At 47.4% G+C, this 19749-nt stretch overlaps 1 protein-coding gene across 3 annotated transcripts in view; it reads right to left on the reverse strand.

Moving 5' to 3' along the window:
• ARHGAP45 (Rho GTPase activating protein 45) overlaps positions 1–19749 on the reverse strand; it is a 172879-nt gene that overhangs the window by 48909 nt on the left and 104221 nt on the right. The window lies entirely within an intron of this gene.

Raw genomic sequence — 19749 nt, forward strand, 5'->3', positions numbered from 1 at the left:
AAATCCATTATATGGCATTAGTAAAGTCCTTCAGTGACTAGATGGATAATCTTCAAAGTGACACGTGCCCTCCGCCAGGCAAATTATGCTCTCACCTCCCCATAAGACTCCAAATTTGGTCTAGTCGTGCCTTCCCCTCAGGGGTACAAATCCTATGGATGACAGCTGCTCAGGGGCTCCTTGAGCTCTCACACATCTCAGACCACGGTAATCCTCATAATCACGTGGATAGGAAGGAACTCATATAGTGCTTACGGTTTTAAAAACCGGATGTTTATTAAAAAAGGAAAAACAACACTCAAATTTTAATGTACATGACCTCTGGGGCACTCGGGCAATGCGAGTACATCAGGGGTGCAGAAACCCTATAAAATCACTTAGATGTCCATATGTGCTTGGCTGTAAACAGCCATAAAGGTTCCAGGCTCCTTCCCGGTGGTGCGCGATGACGTCACAGGCTCCGCCGGCATGTTGCTTCACCGATCACGTGACTTTAAGGGGTACCTTGAGTGCATCGGCCATACATGGACTGAACTCCTGCTGAATCAGCCAAAATTAGCTAAATCCACTGATAGGCAGGCACGGCTTTTAGAACAGAAGAGAGCCTAGAGGTCTCTTCTGTCATAAACATTCCGCCTGCCTGTCAGCGTGTAATGTGATCTGAGCCGCACATGCGCAGCTCAGACCACATTTACGGTACGCTCTGCATGCCTTGGCAATATGACTCCCGTGCACATGCTTGGGAGCAATGTCGCCACTGCCTTGTCATTTAAGTGGCTGAAGATTCCAAACCTGGAAGGACCGGGTGAAGATGGAAGTGCCAGGGAGCCGTGACAGTGCAGCGCTAGAGGGCTTCATTTCTAGAGAAGTCTGTCATAACATACTAGTATGTAGTGCCCACTAGTAAATGATGACTCAATCCTTCACAGGGACACCTTTTAGTAGTTTACTACCACTTTAAAGTTACTCCTTTAAATTAAATACATAAAAATGAATCACACTTATATTCCTTGTTGTTTTTGTGTATAAAAGTGTGGCTTGCAGATTTTTTTCAAATCATGCTGCAACATTTCAAATGCTTACATTTTACATCTATGAGCAAGCAGATAGAAGTTAAGATCTGACCTACAAATGATTGTCTATTTGTAACTAATCAGTCCATAAACAGGCACACTCATTGGTTTATGCAATGTGTAGAGACCCCCGAAATGCACTTTCGGCTGAAAGTGTAGGTTGGTCACAGATATATTGACTTACAATGCAACTGTGGCAGGTGGGACTGTCTGGTGGTAATCTCATGCCTATGGGTTCTAGGTAACAAAAAGCAGCCCACCAGAGTTTCTGGAGATATCACAATTCTACGTTTAGGCCGGCCATACATGGTTCAAAACTCAGCTGCTTCAGCAGGAACCAGCTGAGATTCGAAACATTAATGGGCAGGCTGAATGTACCAAGTTGATCGTTTGATCAACTCGGGTCAACCAGCCTGCCTTGGATAGCTACTAAAACATATAGATTAGTGCGTTTAGTGATTATATTCAAAAGCCAATGGTGTAAACAGAACATCTTGGAGACTGACATATTGAGACTCTCAAAGTAATCTCTTCATGAGCAGTGACCCATAAGGCTCCATGCACATTGCATTAGCAGAGAAAAGCAGAAGAAAACAAAAAATGCAGTAAAAGCTGCATGCATGTTCTCACATCTGGCACGATTAATTTAATGTGCCTAGCATTAAAGGGAGCCCCGTAATGATCCGCCCCAAGGGGAGGGGTAATGGAGGGGCGGGCATGACCTGGTGCCTTAGGAGCCAGGAAGATAGAAGAGGGTGTGGTAGGTGAGGAAAATAGAAGAAGGGGAGGAACGGTATAAAAGGGGGGGCGGAGCCAGAGCGAGCACCAGTGCACGAGGGAAATCATCAGAGGAGGCAGCTTTCCTCGCTGCTCCTCCACGTGTCATGGCGCTCACGAAGCTGCAGACGGAGGCGGAGGTGCAGGCGACGGCGTGGCTTACCAGGCAAGTGGAAGAACTAATGGGGGAGGACACAGATGCGGATGGCAGCGGGGTGCCTGTGCAGCGGGTCCGGCGGTCTCGGCCGCCGGCATGCTTTTCGCCGGGCCCCGCCCCTCGGCCACCTCGTGCGGATGGGAGCCTGATGGGGGACAGGTCGGTCCCCCAGCTGAGCGGAGGCAGCGGGAATGTCGGGGGCCCGGGGCGGTCAGCACGCCGCCGGCCCACCCCGGCAGCCAGTCGCGTGGGGGAGCCCAGGGTGGGCCCCGGCACGAGCGGGGGATGGGGGAGGTGGGTCGGAGGGCAGAGGACTGTGCGCAGGTCACGGGCAGCCGGGGGAGGGGACACAACTTAGCAGATGGTCGGGCTGGGCCCAGCAGCAGGCTCAAGGAGTCGAGGGACGTTGCGGGGGGGCCCCGGGTCTGGCACACACCGGGGGCGGGGCCCCTGCGGAGAAGCAACTCTACGGCCGTCGGAGCGATGTGGCCTCTGGGAGGGTCGCCCAGGGGGCTCCCTTCACAGGTGGAGAAGGACGTGGCGGAGCGGTCGGAAGGAGAGCTGCCCACGGATGAAGAGGTGCGGATCCAGGGTGGAGAGCGGCAGCGCGGCTGTGGGGCATGTTCCTGGTCGGCCCGGGTAAGTCGGTGCATACTGTTTTTAATGATGCTTTGCAGGGGTTGCTGGGGGTAGTTCAGGGTGTGTCCACAGGGTCTACGATGCCGGCGATGCCGGTGAGTGGGAATGGGAGGGATCTGCGGGTGGTGCGGACTGGCCCGCCTGTGCCGGGGCCCGCACCTCCAATACAGGGTCCGGGGGCGAAGAAGTGGTGTCCGGCCGGTCGGACGGGTTTAGGATTGGCGACGCGACGAAGTGAGGGGGTGTCCGTTTGCTTCGAGGGCCCGCTGGGAGCGCACCGGAAGCCGGAGGTCTGTGAGAAGATAACAACAAGGTGAGTGTGTGGAGATATTCTCACTCCTCCCGTTAGAGAAATTCAGCTTCGATTGGGTCAAGCCCAATGCCACCAAACAGGTGACGGGGAGTGGGGCATTGCAGGCTGCTACTGCGGACTTTGCGACTTGGTTGCAGGCGTTTTGCGGTTTTGGCGAGCGTCATGGGGTAAGAAGAATCCCCGCACGCTGCTCGGCGTTGTTTTGCTTGATAGACGCCATCGGGGGGGCCCAACGGGTACGGGGGTGTCGCATGGCTCTGGTCCGATGAACAGTTACGGCAGCGGAAGGCGGTACGTCGGGAACTACGGTGGGTTCACAAGGACATCAGCCTCTGGTGGAGGCGGATGTCCTCGGTCCGGGCCCCATCTCGGTTTTCCAAGGGGGGCCAGGGGGGTACACCCTCCTCAGGACTGTCGGCCGGAAAGCAGTGGGGAGTGGGCTGGCAGTTCATCGAGGGCGCCTACACATTCGGGGGTGCGTGCAGATTCCAGCACGTATGGTCGGGTTGCGGGGGGGCCCGCACATTGGCTCGGTGCTTTGGGTAGGGGAAGCGTGCCGGCGACGCTTCTGACAAGAGGGAGGACGCCGGCGAGGGTGGCATGGATGCTTCCTTTCCTACGTCAGTATCCGGACGGGGGGGCTGCGCTGCTATTGGCCGGGGGTTTCTGGATACCTTGTGACCGTTGGCAAGGAACCTCAGGTCTGCCTTGCGGCAGCCCACGGTAGTGGACGACAGGTTGGGCGAGGGGATAGCATTGGGACGCAGGGGTGGTCCGTTTTGGGAGAAGCCTTGGGGGGACCTTGTGGTGTCTCCACTGGGGGTTGTCCCCAAGGTGGAGCTGAACAAGTTTCGGCTCCTACACCACTTGTCTTTTCCAAAGGGGGGGTTCGGTCGGTTGCTTCTTTGATCCGGAGGTCTGCGCTGTGTCAGATACGACCTTTGCGCAGCTGTCTGGTGGGTACGGCGGTATGGCCTGGGGGGCGCTTGTGGCAAAGGGGACGTCGAGTCCGCGTTCAGGTTGCTACCAGGGCGCCCGGACAGCTCTTGGCTGTGGGGTTGTCATTGGCGGGGGCGGTTCTGCGTGGTCAAGTGTTTGCCCATGGGCTGCTCCATTTCGTGTTCCATGTTTGAGCAGTTTAGCTCGTTCTTAGACTGGGTGGTGAGGGATGTCTCTGGCCTTGAATCAATCATTCGCTATTTGGACGATTTTTTCGCTGCATTGGCCCCCGGGCTTCCGCTGTGTGTGCGATCCTCCTTGCTACGTTGCAGCACATCGCAAGCTTTTTCGGGGTGCCCTTGGCGGCAGGAAAACAGAGGGCCCGGGGGAGGTGTTGTGTGCTTTCAGGGCATAGCGATCGATTCCGAGGCCCTGGAATGCAGGCTGTCGTTGAAGAAACTGGGGGACTTGCTGGGGGGGATTCGGGCCGCCAAGAAAGTTCAGTTAAAAGCTTGCATGCTTGCTTGGGAAACTGAACTTTGCGTGCCGCATTATTTCTATGGGGCAGTTATTCCGCCGACGGCTATCGGCTGCGACGGCTGGGGTAGAATCACCGAGGCACTTAAGTCGCTTGACGACGGAACACGGGGTGAATTAGGCGTGTGGCATGAGTTTTGCCCTCGTACAACGGCCGAGTGGTATGGATGACCGGGCCGGTGAGCAGTTTTCGATGTGGCATGGGTTACCGATGCGGCCGGGTCAACGGGTTTTGGTGCGTTCTTTCGGGGCAAGTGGAGTGCGGCGCCCTGGCCGCAGTCATGGAAGGAGGCAGGTTTCCTGGGTATTTTGGCTGCTGGAACTCTTCCAGAGAGTGCTTGCTTGGGTGCTGTGGGGGGGGGGAGTTGCAGGTACTTGAAATTGCGTATTAATTGAGAAAACATGGGGGTGGGGCAGGTGGTGGAGCGCATGTCGGCATCCTCCCCCCGGTTGTTGGAGTTTTCAGTCCGTTAGTCCGTCGGTGCCTGCGTTTCAACATGTTACGGTATGCAGTTCGCAGCCCGGGGGTGGATAATTCCTTGGCTGACTCACCGTCTCGTTTTCGGTGGGGCAAGTTCAGGGAACTGGCGCGGCTGTGGAAGGAGTCCCTTGCCCGGGGTGGATGTGGGCGCTGCCTTTGGAGTCGCCGCTGGCTGTATACGGCGGTCCGTATGGGGGTCTACCTGGTCAGCATACAAAAATGGTATGGCGGGAATGGCAGGGGTTAGTGGGTGAGGTGTCCTCAGACGGGGAGGCAGGCGAATGGCGTTCGCTGGTGCTGTATTTTGTGGTCCGGAATATGGAAGGCGGGCACTCGGTGGCCGCGATTGACAAGAAAATGGCAGGCTTGTCATTTCTTTTTAAATTAATGGGTTCGGAGGGTTGGACGAATGATTTTGGGTGCGACAGATGCTGTGGGGTTCTTCGGACACAGGTAAATCGGGGGGACACAAGACGTCCGGTAACTTTCGGATTTTGGCGGCCTTATGTGAGGATTTGGGATCAGTTTGCACGTCACGGTTTGAGGCACTATTGTTTACGGCGGCCTTTTTCCTCATCGTTTTTATGGGGCGTTCTAGGGTGGGGGAGTTGGTCAGCCTGTCCAAAAGAGTAGCTGGGGGACTGTTGGATCGGGACGTATGGGTAGAGGCTGCTACGGTTTGTATCCTGCCCAGGCGATCAAACACCGACTGGCGGGGTCAGGGAGTGGAGGTTTGCTTGTTTTCAATTGCCTGGGTCCCGGGTTTGCCCGGTGGCCGCGGCTCAAAGGTTTTCGCGGGGTGCGCCTGGAAGGGGAAGGCCCGTTCCTTATGCACGAGGCTGGGTCCTTCCTGTAGAGCTTGCAGTTCTGCGTCGGTGTTTCGGCAGTGTTTGGGGAATAGCGGTTTAGTGGAGGCGGAATATTCTTCACACTCCTTCCGCATCGGGCGGCCACGGAAGCGGCCCAGTGTGGGTTGGATGGAGCGTCGGTGCGTGAGATGGGTCGTTTGGAGTCGCGTAGGTTCAGGTCCTACGGTAGGCCGCAGCTGGCAGTTGGTCAATCTCGGTGAGGTGCGGGTCTGGAAAGTTATTACTGCTAAAAAAAAAAAAAAAAAAAAAAAACGAAAAAAATACAAAGCAACAAACAAAATTGCGGTGCGCCTCGTTTTGGATCGTGGGCCTCTCTTATGTTTGCTGGGAGGCCAGGAGAGGAGACATGAGACCGGATGGGAGGCAGCTGGGGATTTCCAGGTGAAGCGGAGTTACATTGGTCGGGAACCCCGGGCGTGCAGTGGGAGAGGGCGATGTGTGTGGTGGACAGGTATGTGCAGTTAGCCAGGCCCCCGGAGGTGTTGGTTCTCCGGGCTGGGGGGAATGCCCTGGGTGTCAGGAAGGTTGGGGCACTGCTCGGGGACGAAAAGGCGGATTTTCTGCGGCTCCGGCGCGGTTCCCGGACACAATGATATTGTGGTCAGACATTGTGACCGGACCCAATGAAGGTGGGCTAGATCGGTGGCAAGTATCCAGCAGACGAGGATTCGTTTGGGTGAATATGGTGGTGGGGAGTTTTTCAGTCAAGCATGGAGGGTTGGTACTCAGACACAGGGAATTGGAGACTAATGTGGGATTGCACCTGAGGAGGGATCGGGTACATCTCCTGGATGGCGGCATTGATTTAGGGTCCCTGGGTTTGCAGGGAGGCCTCCAGAAAGCATTGCGGGTGTGGGGTTGCCCTCAAGGGTAAGGTGGTCACCCTTTCAGGCTGTGGCGGTATCTTTCTGGTGGTCTTTGACGGTGGCGGTAAACGGAGGTGATCAAAAAGGGGTGGGGGGCTCATCGGTAAGATGGGCCCCTCCGGTGTATTCTGGGATGTTGTGTATTCCTGAACGGTGGACGGAATACTGGGATGTTTTTCACTGCAGGAATTGGTTGTCTCTGAGTGGTCACAGCTAGAGGCCTGGTATGTTAAAGGTACCGCAGTGAGGTTGGTGTTTTTGGTTTAAAGTGGGTCACCGTCAGAGATCACCAGACTGGAATTTAGTTTAAAAAATGTTGTTTATGGTTTGATATACATGTTTATATATTTATATATTTATATATATATCTTTGGAGTGAGTAAAAAGTTTTGGTTGTGTTAATAAAGGCCGTTGTGGCCAGTTTACTCCAAAGAGAAGGTGTGGTCTCGTTATTAAGGTTGATAAGAAGGTCGAGGTGGCAGTGGGTAGAAAGAAAGGGGACATTTGGGCTACGCAGGTCAAGGGAGCCCCGTAATGATCCGCCCCAAGGGGAGGGGTAATGGAGGGGCGGGCATGACCTGGTGCCTTAGGAGCCAGGAAGATAGAAGAGGGTGTGGTAGGTGAGGAAAATAGAAGAAGGGGAGGAACGGTATAAAAGGGGGGGCGGAGCCAGAGCGAGCACCAGTGCACGAGGGAAATCATCAGAGGAGGCAGCTTTCCCACCCTCCCTCCCTACTGTGGGGTTGTTCTTTAGTGCGGGTCTGTTTTGTATCTGGCTGGTGTTTTTCGTTTCTGTTTTTCTTGCAGGCGCAGATGGCTGGTCGTCACAACGGTGGAAAACGGCCCTTTTGGGGGGCTGCAGCGGTATCTTTCTGGTGGTCTTTGACGGTGGCGGTAAACGGAGGTGATCAAAAAGGGGTGGGGGGCTCATCGGTAAGATGGGCCCCTCCGGTGTATTCCTGAACGGTGGACGGAATACTGGGATGTTGTGTATTCCTGAACGGTGGACGGAATACTGGGATGTTGTGTATTCCTGAACGGTGGACGGAATACTGGGATGTTTTTCACTGCAGGAATTGGTTGTCTCTGAGTGGTCACAGCTAGAGGCCTGGTATGTTAAAGGTACCGCAGTGAGGTTGGTGTTTTTGGTTTAAAGTGGGTCACCGTCAGAGATCACCAGACTGGAATTTAGTTTAAAAAATGTTGTTTATGGTTTGATATACATGTTTATATATTTATATATATATCTTTGGAGTGAGTAAAAAGTTTTGGTTGTGTTAATAAAGGCCGTTGTGGCCAGTTTACTCCAAAGAGAAGGTGTGGTCTCGTTATTAAGGTTGATAAGAAGGTCGAGGTGGCAGTGGGTAGAAAGAAAGGGGACATTTGGGCTACGCAGGTCATGCACGTTTATATGTTTAGGTGCGTTTGCATGTCATTTGTGCCCAAACATTCCTATGTTGAACATGCAAGTGATGTTTTTCCTGCCTCTAAACACCTGTAAATGTATTCCAAGTTACAGGAATAGGTTTTGAAGTGCTATATTGAATTTACAGCTTCAGAACATACTTGGAGCCTTTGTTAAGCAGGCGATAGATGGATCGAATCTCGGCTGGTTCAGCAGGAACCAGCCGAGATTTAATCCTCTCATTGACCAACTTCAGTACAACCAGCCTGTCAGGCGTTTGCCATGCCATAACCGCCAGAGGCTATAGCTGCTAGCAGTAATCATTGTGTTCTGCTGGCAGGGAAGGATCCCGCCTGCAGAATACAATAGCCCCGCGGAAGGGATTCCCCCCATCAATGCTGTGTTGATGGGGGGAATTGAGGGATTTTCTTTCGCAACCTGAGGTTGCAAGAAAGACGATTGAATAATCTGTGGCTTGCCTCAAGCTCCATGCACACTGGCTTAAAAAATGTTGCTTTTATATGAGTTTTGTGTTCTGCCTGTAGAAGCTACTCAATGTTGTCTTATGTGTCCATGCACATTATGACGAATACAGACATATATTTTGAGCTCAACGTTTAGAGGCAGGAAAAAAAAACAACACTTCTGGTTCGCGATTCTGATTGGAGCTTACAGACGAAAAACAAGCTATGGACTGCCGCACTTTTCAGAAAACCCCTTTCTTTTATTGCAAAATCACATCACAGCTCAACAAACACAGCGAACAAGGATAAATTGCTGACATTTCACACTAGCTGTAGTATTAGTATTGTAGTACTGTTGTGGTACTGATTGGCGCTTACTAGCAAAAAACAAAACAAAAAACGTAAAACTCTCCTAAACTCATCAAAACTTTGTGCATAAAAATGCTATATATGAGAGTTTTTTTTACTGCCAAGAGAACAGATGTTTTTCTTTCTTTTAAGACCAGTGTGCATGGAGCATTACTTGAATTTGCTAGTTGAGTGTAAGGGTAGCCACAGAAGGGTAAAGCTGTTCTACTGAATGAAGACCAAGTAGATCTTTCCTGTGTTTCCATGGCTCAAAAGGAGCATTGGGACTTGCCGCGATCCTTTCCACAAAGATAGTGCTTCACAAAATGACCCTTCCCCACTCTAAACCATATGAGGGGCAAATTAGAAAATCTCCTTGTGCGATAATGAGTTATTTTGCGGTAGAATATCAGCTCAAATATCACAAGGAAGGCTTTAAATTATAAACACCTCTGGTTTCTGTTAAGTGATTCATAGACAGCTTAATTGTGCAAGCCAATGATACTCTAAAGTGCACCCTTTAGTTTGTCTAGTTTAGATCAAAGTTTCTGCACTCGGTGTTGAGGGTCTTGGTCCCTGGACTAAAACTGGATGGATAGAATTTCTAACAAGAATTCTTAGGAAAAGTCTTCAGAAACCTTGTATTTAGAACATTTGAATGTCGTTCCAAAGATTTTGTTTGCTTTTAACATTTCATTTTGGAATGAATGGAATTTACCGAATGAAAACCACATACTCTGTTAGAAATAAATTTGTGCGAGAAAATATTTTTCCATCCTGGGCCTTCGAAATTTCTCATCACTGTGGTCAAAAACAAACATTGATTTGACCTACTAATTAGAAAAAAGGAACAACCATTCCTAGAACATTCTTTTCCTAATAATTTGCATTCAAAATTCTACTCCATCTATGGTCAGCTTTAGTGTAACAGAAGAGGCAGCTGAGGATGCAGTTGTTCTGGGTTTAAGAATAGCCGACGGCTCCTTTTTTTTTTACACTACCAACTTCTCCACTGCGTTACATTCTCTACAGGGTACAGCTTTTTTTTTTTTTACTTTCCTTTTAGATCATTTTTTCTTTGTATCTGAGATCATTTAATTTATTTTAGGGTTTCTTAATTTTTAGAGTGATATGACTTTTTTTTCCCCCTTTCAACAAGTTGTAAATTATTGTTCCCTCAATAAATTCCTCCCTTATTCTGCTCAATATTCACTCTACAATGGTACTATGCAATCCACTGTGGGTCCAGATGGCTACAAACATCTGTGAGCACTGCAGGAAAGTATGGGTAATCAAGATCTCATGATCAGTAATCATGCAGACGGGTTTCAGATCAGGTGACCACCATGCTTAGTCATGATGATCACTCCAAAACAGAGAATTTCCTAATGTAGGAAGGCTTGCATGATTGAAGACACACTGGGGTTGATTTACTAAAACTTGAGAGTACAAAATCTGATGCAGCTGTTCATGGTAATAGTAAAGATACTGCGCTAAGTGACAAAAATAGTAAATAAATTAAATGTATTTATTAAAATGCTTAAACTACGCAGTCTTACCCGAAGGCCTCGATATCACATTTTAAAACTGATGCGTATTTGAAAAAAAAAAAAATCCCTAAAAAATCCTATACAGATAATTTACACTGAGTGCCACAAAGATTAAATAGATATCAAATTTGAAACCTGCTGCGTTTTTAAAAAATTGCTAAAAAGCCCCATACATAAGATTTGTTGCAAACATCAGTAAACTTGAAGCAATAATAAGTTCCAAATCCCAATTAAAGTGCTTGTGCTCTACAAAGTGGATATGAATCTGTGCTTGGTAAGTACTTGATATGTGCTCACAGGACAGTGCCCCCACATGGATGTGAACTCACCCCTCCAAATAGACCAACTGTTTCTAGTTTGGTCAAATACGCATGTGGGGCAGTTCCTGTGGATTTTCTGTATACTGATGTGGTTCAGGATCGATACTTTCTCATATGACTGGATATGATAAAAAAAAAGGCCTAATTTCTCTATATACTAGTGTTGTTTAGGGTAGATGTTCCTCATGCAAATGATACAAAAAGCCTCATTGCGCAGCGTTTTTAAAACATTTATTCCATTAAAAAAACATAGTAATTAAACTCACATGCAAGGGTGCATGTAAACCTGGCACCCGGTGTGAACAGCAGGTAAGTTCCCAGGAAATCTGCCTAATTGCAGTGGTATGCCGCCGCGGTATACTGGAAGTGTGTCACGATGACCTGATGGTGCAGACCAACCTCTACGCTTGTTTTAGCCAATCAAACGGCCATCTTCAGGAAGTCCCACAACTTTCTGAAGATGGCCAGTTTGATTGGCTGAAACATGCGTATAGGTTGGTCCGCAGCATCATGTCATCGTGACACACTTCGGGTTTACCGTGTCGTTGGCATACCACTGCAATTGGGCAGATTTCCTGGGAACTTACCTGCTGTTCACACCGGGTGCCAGGTTTACAGGTACCCTTACATGTGAGTTTAATTACTATGTTTTTTAAATGGAATAAACGTTTTAAAAACGTTGCTGCGCAATGAGGTTCTCTGTCATTTGCACGAGGAACAGCTACCCCAAATAACACTAGTATATAGAGGAATGAGGCCCTCTTTATCATATCCATTCATATGGGGAAATATCGATTCCGAACCACATCAGTCCTCAGAAAATCCACAGGGACTGCCCCACATGCGTGTTTGACCAAACTAAAAATAGTTGGTCCATTTGGAGGGGTGAGTTCACATGTGGGGGCACTGTCCTGTGAGCGCATATCAAGCACGGATTCATATCTGCTTTGTAGAGCACAAGCACTTTAATTGGGATTTGGAACTTTTTATTGCTTCAAGTTTATTGATGTTTGCAACAAATCTTCTGTATGGGACTTTTTCGTGATTTTTTAAAAACGCACCAGGTTTCAAATGTGATATCCATTTAATCTTTGTGGCACTAAGCTTAAATTATCTGCATAGGATTTTTTAGCAAATTTTCAAAGTCGTATCAGTTTCCAAATGTGATATGTAAGATTTGTGGCACTTAGCGTGGTATATTTATTTACTAAACATGCAAGGTCTTATTCACTGCAGCTGTTAATGTATATATGGTATCACTTATTCATACCAATAGTTTGATTCTTTTGGCACTTTGGATTTTTTATTTTCAGCTAATCAGCTTTTAACTTCAGCTTGACAACAAAACAAAAAACAACAAAAACCTAGAAGCTGATTGGTTTCTATGCAGTGCTGCACCAGATATTGTACTCTCCAGTTTTAGTAACTCAACCTCAATGTTTCAGAGTCAAGCTGCACCTTGCAGCCTTATATCCTGGAAAAAAGATTAGTAACTCATCATTGTGCTTAGTGACCACCATTAATATTCAATCAAGAAGATCAGTGTAATGGGTAAATAGCATTGAAAATGTAAATTAAAAATATAAATATATAAAAATAAAAAATATATATACAGGTATGTTAGAGCGATAGACAATATCTACTTTGTTTGTAACCATGATCCCTGTGGGGGGGGCAATGGACTGGAACATCTCTGAGGGCAGACAAAAATCTCTGTCATCCAATGACCAGCATACTGCCAGAACCCACCTTAATTTTTGGAGGTAAATGCAGAATTGTTGTGCATGTACAGTGATTTTAATGAATGCTTTATTCCATTCTTTCCATTACAGTGGGGAAAATTAACTGCACGCAAAAACCATTATTCAATACCCTGGAGGGAGTCTCTCCCTCTGCAAACAATAGAAATCAAACCATGCATATAATACAACCCGAATGCTAAAATTTACAACAACATTTACCCTAGGCCCTTTAAGAAGCCCAGACAGCAATTAAAGGGTTAGTTCACCTTTACCAAAAACTGCCTATGCAGATAAGGGGCATCTATAGATAAAAACAAACTGTGCGGCTTTGACTAAAAGTTGAATAATGCCCTTGATATTGGTGTAGGTCATTTACATAACTCATGAAGCCTGACTGGATGTTGCCAAGCAAAGCCTGGTCATTACTGTTCACCTTCACCATCACAGAAGTGAGCTCTCAAACACTGAGCTCAGAGCTACTGCATCGGAGGAGAGAAAGAGCATGTAAGGGGGTTTAAATCAGAGAATGTGTTTACTCCTGTAATGGTGGAGGGGAGCAGCAACCTGTAGGTCTTAGCACTGTCCTAGCAACGTCCTGGGAGTATTCCATTCAGGCTTAATGAGGTATGTAAATGGCCTACACCTATAGCAAGGGCGTTATTTCTCTTTAGTCAAGGTGAATTAACCCTTTAGGGCAGGGGTGTCCAAACTTTTGACCTTCATGGGCCACATTAAAAGAAGAGGAATGATCTTGGGCCACACATAACATGCACTAACAATAAGCATAGCTGATGAACCTATCGATGCTCCTACTACTTCCATCGCTAATCTTCTAGCGATAATACATCCGCTCTCTCAGATATCTGGCCTCACTATAAATCATTATTATTATTATTCAGGATTTATATAGCGCCAACAGTTTGCGCAGCGCTTTACAATACGAGGGCAGACAGTACACTTACAATACAAATCAATACAGGAGGGACCAGAGGGCCCTGCTCGTTAGAGATTACAATCTAGAAATTACAAATCTAAAGCCTTAAACTTATCATTGGATTGAACTGTATGGCAAAGTCCTTCAGACAGACATATGTCTTCCAATAGCAAAGTCTATATTTGGGTATTTTTATTACACCTACATTCAAAAAAATATTAATAATAATAATGCAAACTCTGGTGTTTTTTCACCCTAATGCATTCCACCCGGTTTTCTACTCCCTGGGGACAAGCACACCAGCTCTAGCTGGTGACTCATGTCCTGAATGGATATTGAGCGGTGTGAGCTGTGGAGAAGTTTAAAGCAGGGTAAAGCCCCGTACACACGAGAGGACTTATGTCCGACAGACTTCCGAAGGAGTTCCGTCGGAGTTCTGCTGGAATTCCAACGGAGTTCTGACAGACTTTTCGGCTGAACGGACTTGGCCACACACGATCACACTAAACTAAACACACACTAATGCATTTTTTGATGCATTTTGCAGAAATGCAGGGAAATTTTTTAACATGGGTTCCTATGGATTATGTTCACATCAATGCATTTTTATGCCTCTGCATTTTTGGAAAGCGTCAGGGACTTTTTTTCCGCAAAATGCAGCGTTTTGCATGTAATAGAAGTCAATGGACCTGCATCCAAAACACAAGTACCGCGTTTACCGCAATTTGCGTTTAAAAAAAAAAAACATTTTTACACTGTATATAGCTGGTTGCTAAGGAGGGGGCTGGGAATCCAGCCACCGCATCCTTAACAACCGATGAGACAGCAGCTGTCTTCACGCTCAATGTAAAAAAAAAAAAAAAAATAGGAAAACCAGCGTGGGGTCCCCAGGTCCATACCAGGCCCTGGGGTCTGGCTAGTATGGATTATGGATTTGGAGGGGACCCCCCACACACCAAAAGTAAAAAATAAATAAAAAATAAATAAAAATGGCCTCCAGATGATGTAATCTGATTGCCACGCCATAGTTATTCAAGAAATGCAGGACATCGGCACTGAGATCAGATTGACGCAGAATCAGAGGAGGGTCATCGTCAGGAGCGGCGGCAGTGGAAGAACACTGGACAAAGAAGAAGAAGAGCGGAAGAAGAAGCAGATGAAGAAAGAGAAGACCGGAGAATGAAGATGTGGGAGAAGATGGGGGAAGACCGGAGGAAGAAGCGGAGAAGAAGATTTAATAAAAGGCTGTTTTTAGTCAAAAACTGTCTACTGTATTTTTTTAACACTACACTACTTTTTTTTTTTAGTGAATGGGAAGGGGTACAATGTACCCCATACTCATTTACATGGAGCGGGCCAGGATCTGGGGGCCCCCTTGTTAAAGGGGGATTCCAGATTCAGATAAGCCCCCCGCCCACAGTCCTCGACAACCCCCTGGCAAGGGTTGTCGGGAAGAGGCCCTTGTTCCCATCAACATAGGGTCAAGGTGCTTTGGGGAGGGGGGCGCAGAGCCACCCCTGCCCCAAACTACCCATCCCCCCATGTCAAGAGCATGCGACCTGGTATGGTTCAGGGAGGCGCTCGCTCGTCCCCTCTTTCCTGACCTGTCGGGCTTTATGCGTGTGTGGGGGTCCCCTCCGAATCCATACTAGACCCATGGGCCTGGTATGGACCTGGAGGGACCCCACGCTGTTTTTTTTTTTCACAATTTTTTTTTTTAGCCGCCAATTATTTTTTTTACATTGAGCGGGAAGCCAGCTGACAGCTGATGACTCATTGGTTGTTTTAGCAACCAGCTATATACAGTAAAAAAAAAAAAAAAATGCAAATCGCGACAAAAAAGCACCCCCCTCCCGGACTATACCAGGCCACATCCCCTCAACATGGGGGGGGGGGGGGGAGTGCTTGATGGGGATGGGAACAAGGGCCTCTTCCCGACAACCCTGGTCGTTGGTTGTCGGGAGCTGCGGGCAGAGGATGAGGACATAGCCGGAGGGAGAAGAAACTGAAAGGAGAAGAGATGCCAGAGCTGCTTTAATAAATCACTTAATCAAAAACCTGGCTTCCAGATTCCGATAAGCCCACCACCCGCAGACCCCAACAACCAGCGGCCAGGGTTGTCGGGAAGAGGCCCTTGTCCTATTCAACATGGGGACAAGGTGATTTGGGGTGGGGGCCTCCCCTTCCCCAAAGCATCCACCCCCCTCCCCATGCTGAGGGCATGTGGCCTGGTATGGTCCAGGGGATGTGCTCGCGCCACCCCTTTCCTGACCTGCCGGGCTGGGTGCTCTGGTAAGGGTCTGGTATGGATTGGGGGGGGGGGGGGGCTCCACACCAGTTTTTTTTTCCATATTATTTATATTAAAATAATTACCAATATGCTTTATCACATTTAAAATGGTATTGACCACATGCTGTGATCTCAATGTCCATTAGATGGTTTTCATAAGCACCCAATTTAATTAAATTTTATTCTCACTCATGGCCACTAGATGGCCTCTCCTAATATTAAATAATACTATCACACTTAAAATGTTATTGACGACTTACCGTGATCTGTGTCCACTAGGTGGCTTTCATAAACACTAAATTTAATTACATTTTCTTTATGGCCACTAGATCGCCTCTCTTAACATTAAATATCACTGTTATTTCACTGATGTCCTTTAGGTGGCCTTCTTTATATTTCTTATCTAATTCAATTTAATTCATTCTATTGTTATTTCCACCCATGGCCACTAGAGGGTCTTTCATTGTTTTTCAACATTAACCAAATTTAAAGTATTTCATTTTTAATTATAATTAAAAGGTAATTTAATTACTAGTATAATCAATGTTTCTCAGATCTAAATCTGCCTAGCGATTAGATTGTAAGCATCCTCAAGCTAATAGCAGGTGGTTAACTCATTTGAATATTACAAATCACAATATTCGATGTAAGGGTATAAATACCCTTATCCAAAATGACGGAATTAGAGCTTCCTGATGACGACCCATTGTTTTGATGAAACTCGTTGAGGCATTACGGCATCACACTTCTGCCCACACTATTTTCCAGGAATCTAGCCCAACCGCAGCCAGCGGTATACTACAATTTGTGGGCCGATTTCCCCAAATAAATCACCTGCTATACACGCCAGGTGCTGGGATGTTTAGTCACCAACACATGTGAGTGTAACTTTAAATAGTTTTTACCAATACATTTTCAACGGCATTGCTCAATGAGGATTCTTTTCTGTTATTCCTATTCTCTTATATGGGCCCTACTAGGGTTCTGTTAATGGCTTTGACCTGCTCAGTCACCACAGGGGAAAGCTCTCTCTGCACTACCGCCATTCATAGAATGCCTTGTTTTTGTTCTATTTAATACAGGGTATTTGCTGATTGGATAAGGTGGGGGAGTGAGGGTAGAGATGTCACAATCTCCACCTTGTCCAGAGGACAGTCTGTATTTATTAAAAAGATACAAGATGTTCCATGAATAGAGCAGTGGCAAACAAGCAACCCCCTGTGGTCATTGTGCAAATTGGAAGCATCCCATCGGGTATAAGATGTGCATACTTTTATTGTGCCAAAAAAAGAAAAGTATAACATTAACATTTAGTTTTTTTTCCTAACTATAGAACTCCCTTACCCTACTATTCTTGTCATAGCTACATGCCCACAGGTGCCTAAGGGATATCTACCCATGACTGCCTCCATTAAAGCTTAAAGCGTTAAAGCATGACTACCTGAATGTGGTTTCTGCACATTTCAGATGCTTGCCCATCCAGTGGATCCATCGTTGACCACATGAAATCCTCCCATGTCCTGCCACCACTTTGTCCTGCGGAGCCATGCTCTCTCTGACGTCAGCGAGAGGCCCGCTGGCTCTTCCGGTCTCAGCAGGCAGGCCTCTTGATGAAGTGCCAATAGGCCCAGGCCCAACCTTGCCACTTTCCTTGAATGAAAAGACTATGCCTCCTAGAATATGTGACATGCATATTCCAGGAGGCACAGCAGGCAGTGTGCACGTCATTTGCGAATGGCATGCATTGGGAGGCAGGCCCGGACATTTTTTCAAGGAATAGGTAAACAAAAACAAAAAAAAAAACTTCCCGATATTTCTGCAGGATGGAAGGAACATGTGGAAGAGGGGGAAGGTCTGCTTTAATTTATGGGAATGATAGCACATACCAATATCTCACACTGCTTGGTGAAATGGGGTGGCAAATTAGTGATAGTTCAATTATTTTCCATTATCACACAGTGCTATATGTTCACTCTCTCGCATAAGTATATTTTATTAGCAATAAAGTGTATACATGGTTTTCCACATCCTGAGATATCACATATACTAAATAGATAGACTTGGCAGTTTCCCAAACCTCTAAAACAGTAACCACAGTAAAAAAACTTCACAGTATCACTTCAAAATACCAAGAACATAATGAGAATTTTAATATAGAGATAGAAGATAGATATGTCATAGATATGAGACAATTACACTTTTAGGGGCACAAGGAGACATACCAATCTTGTGGGGAAAGGGGGAGTTTAAAAGGTTTCTCCTCCCAGCTTCATAGCCATAAACATTGTTCTGCACATCTGCTCTCTGATGTTTATGATAAACCTAAAAGTAGTTCTAAAATCATAAAAAAATGTTTACCTTAAAAGGCGAAGTTCACCTTTTTCAGGCAGAATTTCAGTCTTTATAATAAATATAAGGGTCCTTTCACACGGGGCGGATCAGTTCTGATCCGCCCCGTGGATATCCGTTTGCTCAGCGGGGATCACTGCGTCGATCCCCGCTGAGCAGGGAGATGACAGGTCCGTCTCTGCACACTGCGCAGGGACAGACCTGTCACAGCGCCGCTCTCCCCTATGGGAGATTGGATGACGACGGACCGCAGTGCCCATCGTCACCCGATCCGATCCGCAGGCGGATGGAAAAATAGCTTTTTCCTCCATTACACTTTTTCGGATCGGAGCGGGTCGGATGTCAGCGGACATGTCACCGCTGACATCCGACGCTCTATGGAGCACCCGTTCAGGTCCACCTGAAAAACTGACAGGCGGGCCTGAACGGGACGTCAGTGTGAAAGGGGCCTATGTCTTTTCCAAAGTAATTTTCTGCCCAAGCCATCTCAATGTGCTTATCTCTTACTTACCTAGTCCATGGCAGCTTTGAATCTGCACCTCTCCGTTCAAATAAAAAAAAAAAATGCATTCCGACCCCTATACTTCCTGTACCATCATGTGACCTTCCAGGAACCGTCATATCCCATCATGCACTACCCTCCTGCATTACAAACTGGGGTGTTTTTTCCCTCTGTGGACCATGCCGCCATCACTAATTTACCACCTCTTTTTATTTCCACTCACTTTCCTAATTCTTAAAAGGTTGTCATACACTGTGCAGTCTCAAGGGCCTGCCTTATATGATACAAATTGAATAGATTTTGTAGTACCCTGGGGTTTAGTCAGGAAGCTCCTCACAAATTTACTTGCTAGGAATAGTTATCTTGGTCGATTGATAGAGATCTATTGATTTCTCCCCAAGTTTGGTCTTGTTGCACTTTTCTACCACTAGGTGGCAGGGTACAGGGTGGTACTAGATATGGGAAGGGCAACCCAAGGTCAGGTTATGAGTATAAGGGGTATCTCAGCCAATGGGCAGGGATTTTCTTGAATAACTTGGCCTGCTGGGAGAACCTATATAGGTCAGTTGATCTATGTTCTGTGCCACCTGGACGGCTGTCTGGGTGGACATGTGTCATATGCCCCGGGCTGCTCGGCCAGAGATTGTGCCTATCCTGGGGGCATCTGGCTGCCAGGCTGTGTGAGGGCCTATCCAGAAGAGGGCAGGGATGAGATTGCAGCTTGCAGTCCAACCAAAAGTGCCGGTTCTGCCGGCCGGAGAACCTGTTTTGGTTGGAGGTAGAAGGGAAGCTGTTGCCACAAAGGGACCAACCAGCTTTACTAGGGACCACAGTGAGTAACTGAAGCAAGTACCGGAAACATATTCTCACTGAAAAGGCACGGTGGAGAATCGGGAATCTTCAGGCAGTGATCAAGTCAGGGACCCAACCCGCGGAGGAGACGCTTGCAGAGCAGCCTTGAGTGTCAAGACAGGGACCTTGCCAGTTAGCAGGGGTGAAGCTCGAGGAGCATCTGGAGTACCAAGCTAGGGACCCATCAGGGAAGCATGGGTGATGCTCGAGGGGATACCACAGCAAACTTTGGAGAAGTTTAAGGGATTCAGAGTCAGTGAGTCTAGTGAAAGACCAGGAGCCCCCCCAAATCCCGGTCCCCCACTCGATGTGAATGAGTATGGGGTACTTATGTGTTGTCAG

The sequence above is a fragment of the Lithobates pipiens genome, unplaced genomic scaffold, assembly GCF_037356315.1.
Source record: "Lithobates pipiens isolate NorthernLeopardFrog02 unplaced genomic scaffold, aLitPip1_a1.2 Scaffold_13, whole genome shotgun sequence".
In the NCBI taxonomy this organism is placed as follows: domain Eukaryota; kingdom Metazoa; phylum Chordata; class Amphibia; order Anura; family Ranidae; genus Lithobates; species Lithobates pipiens.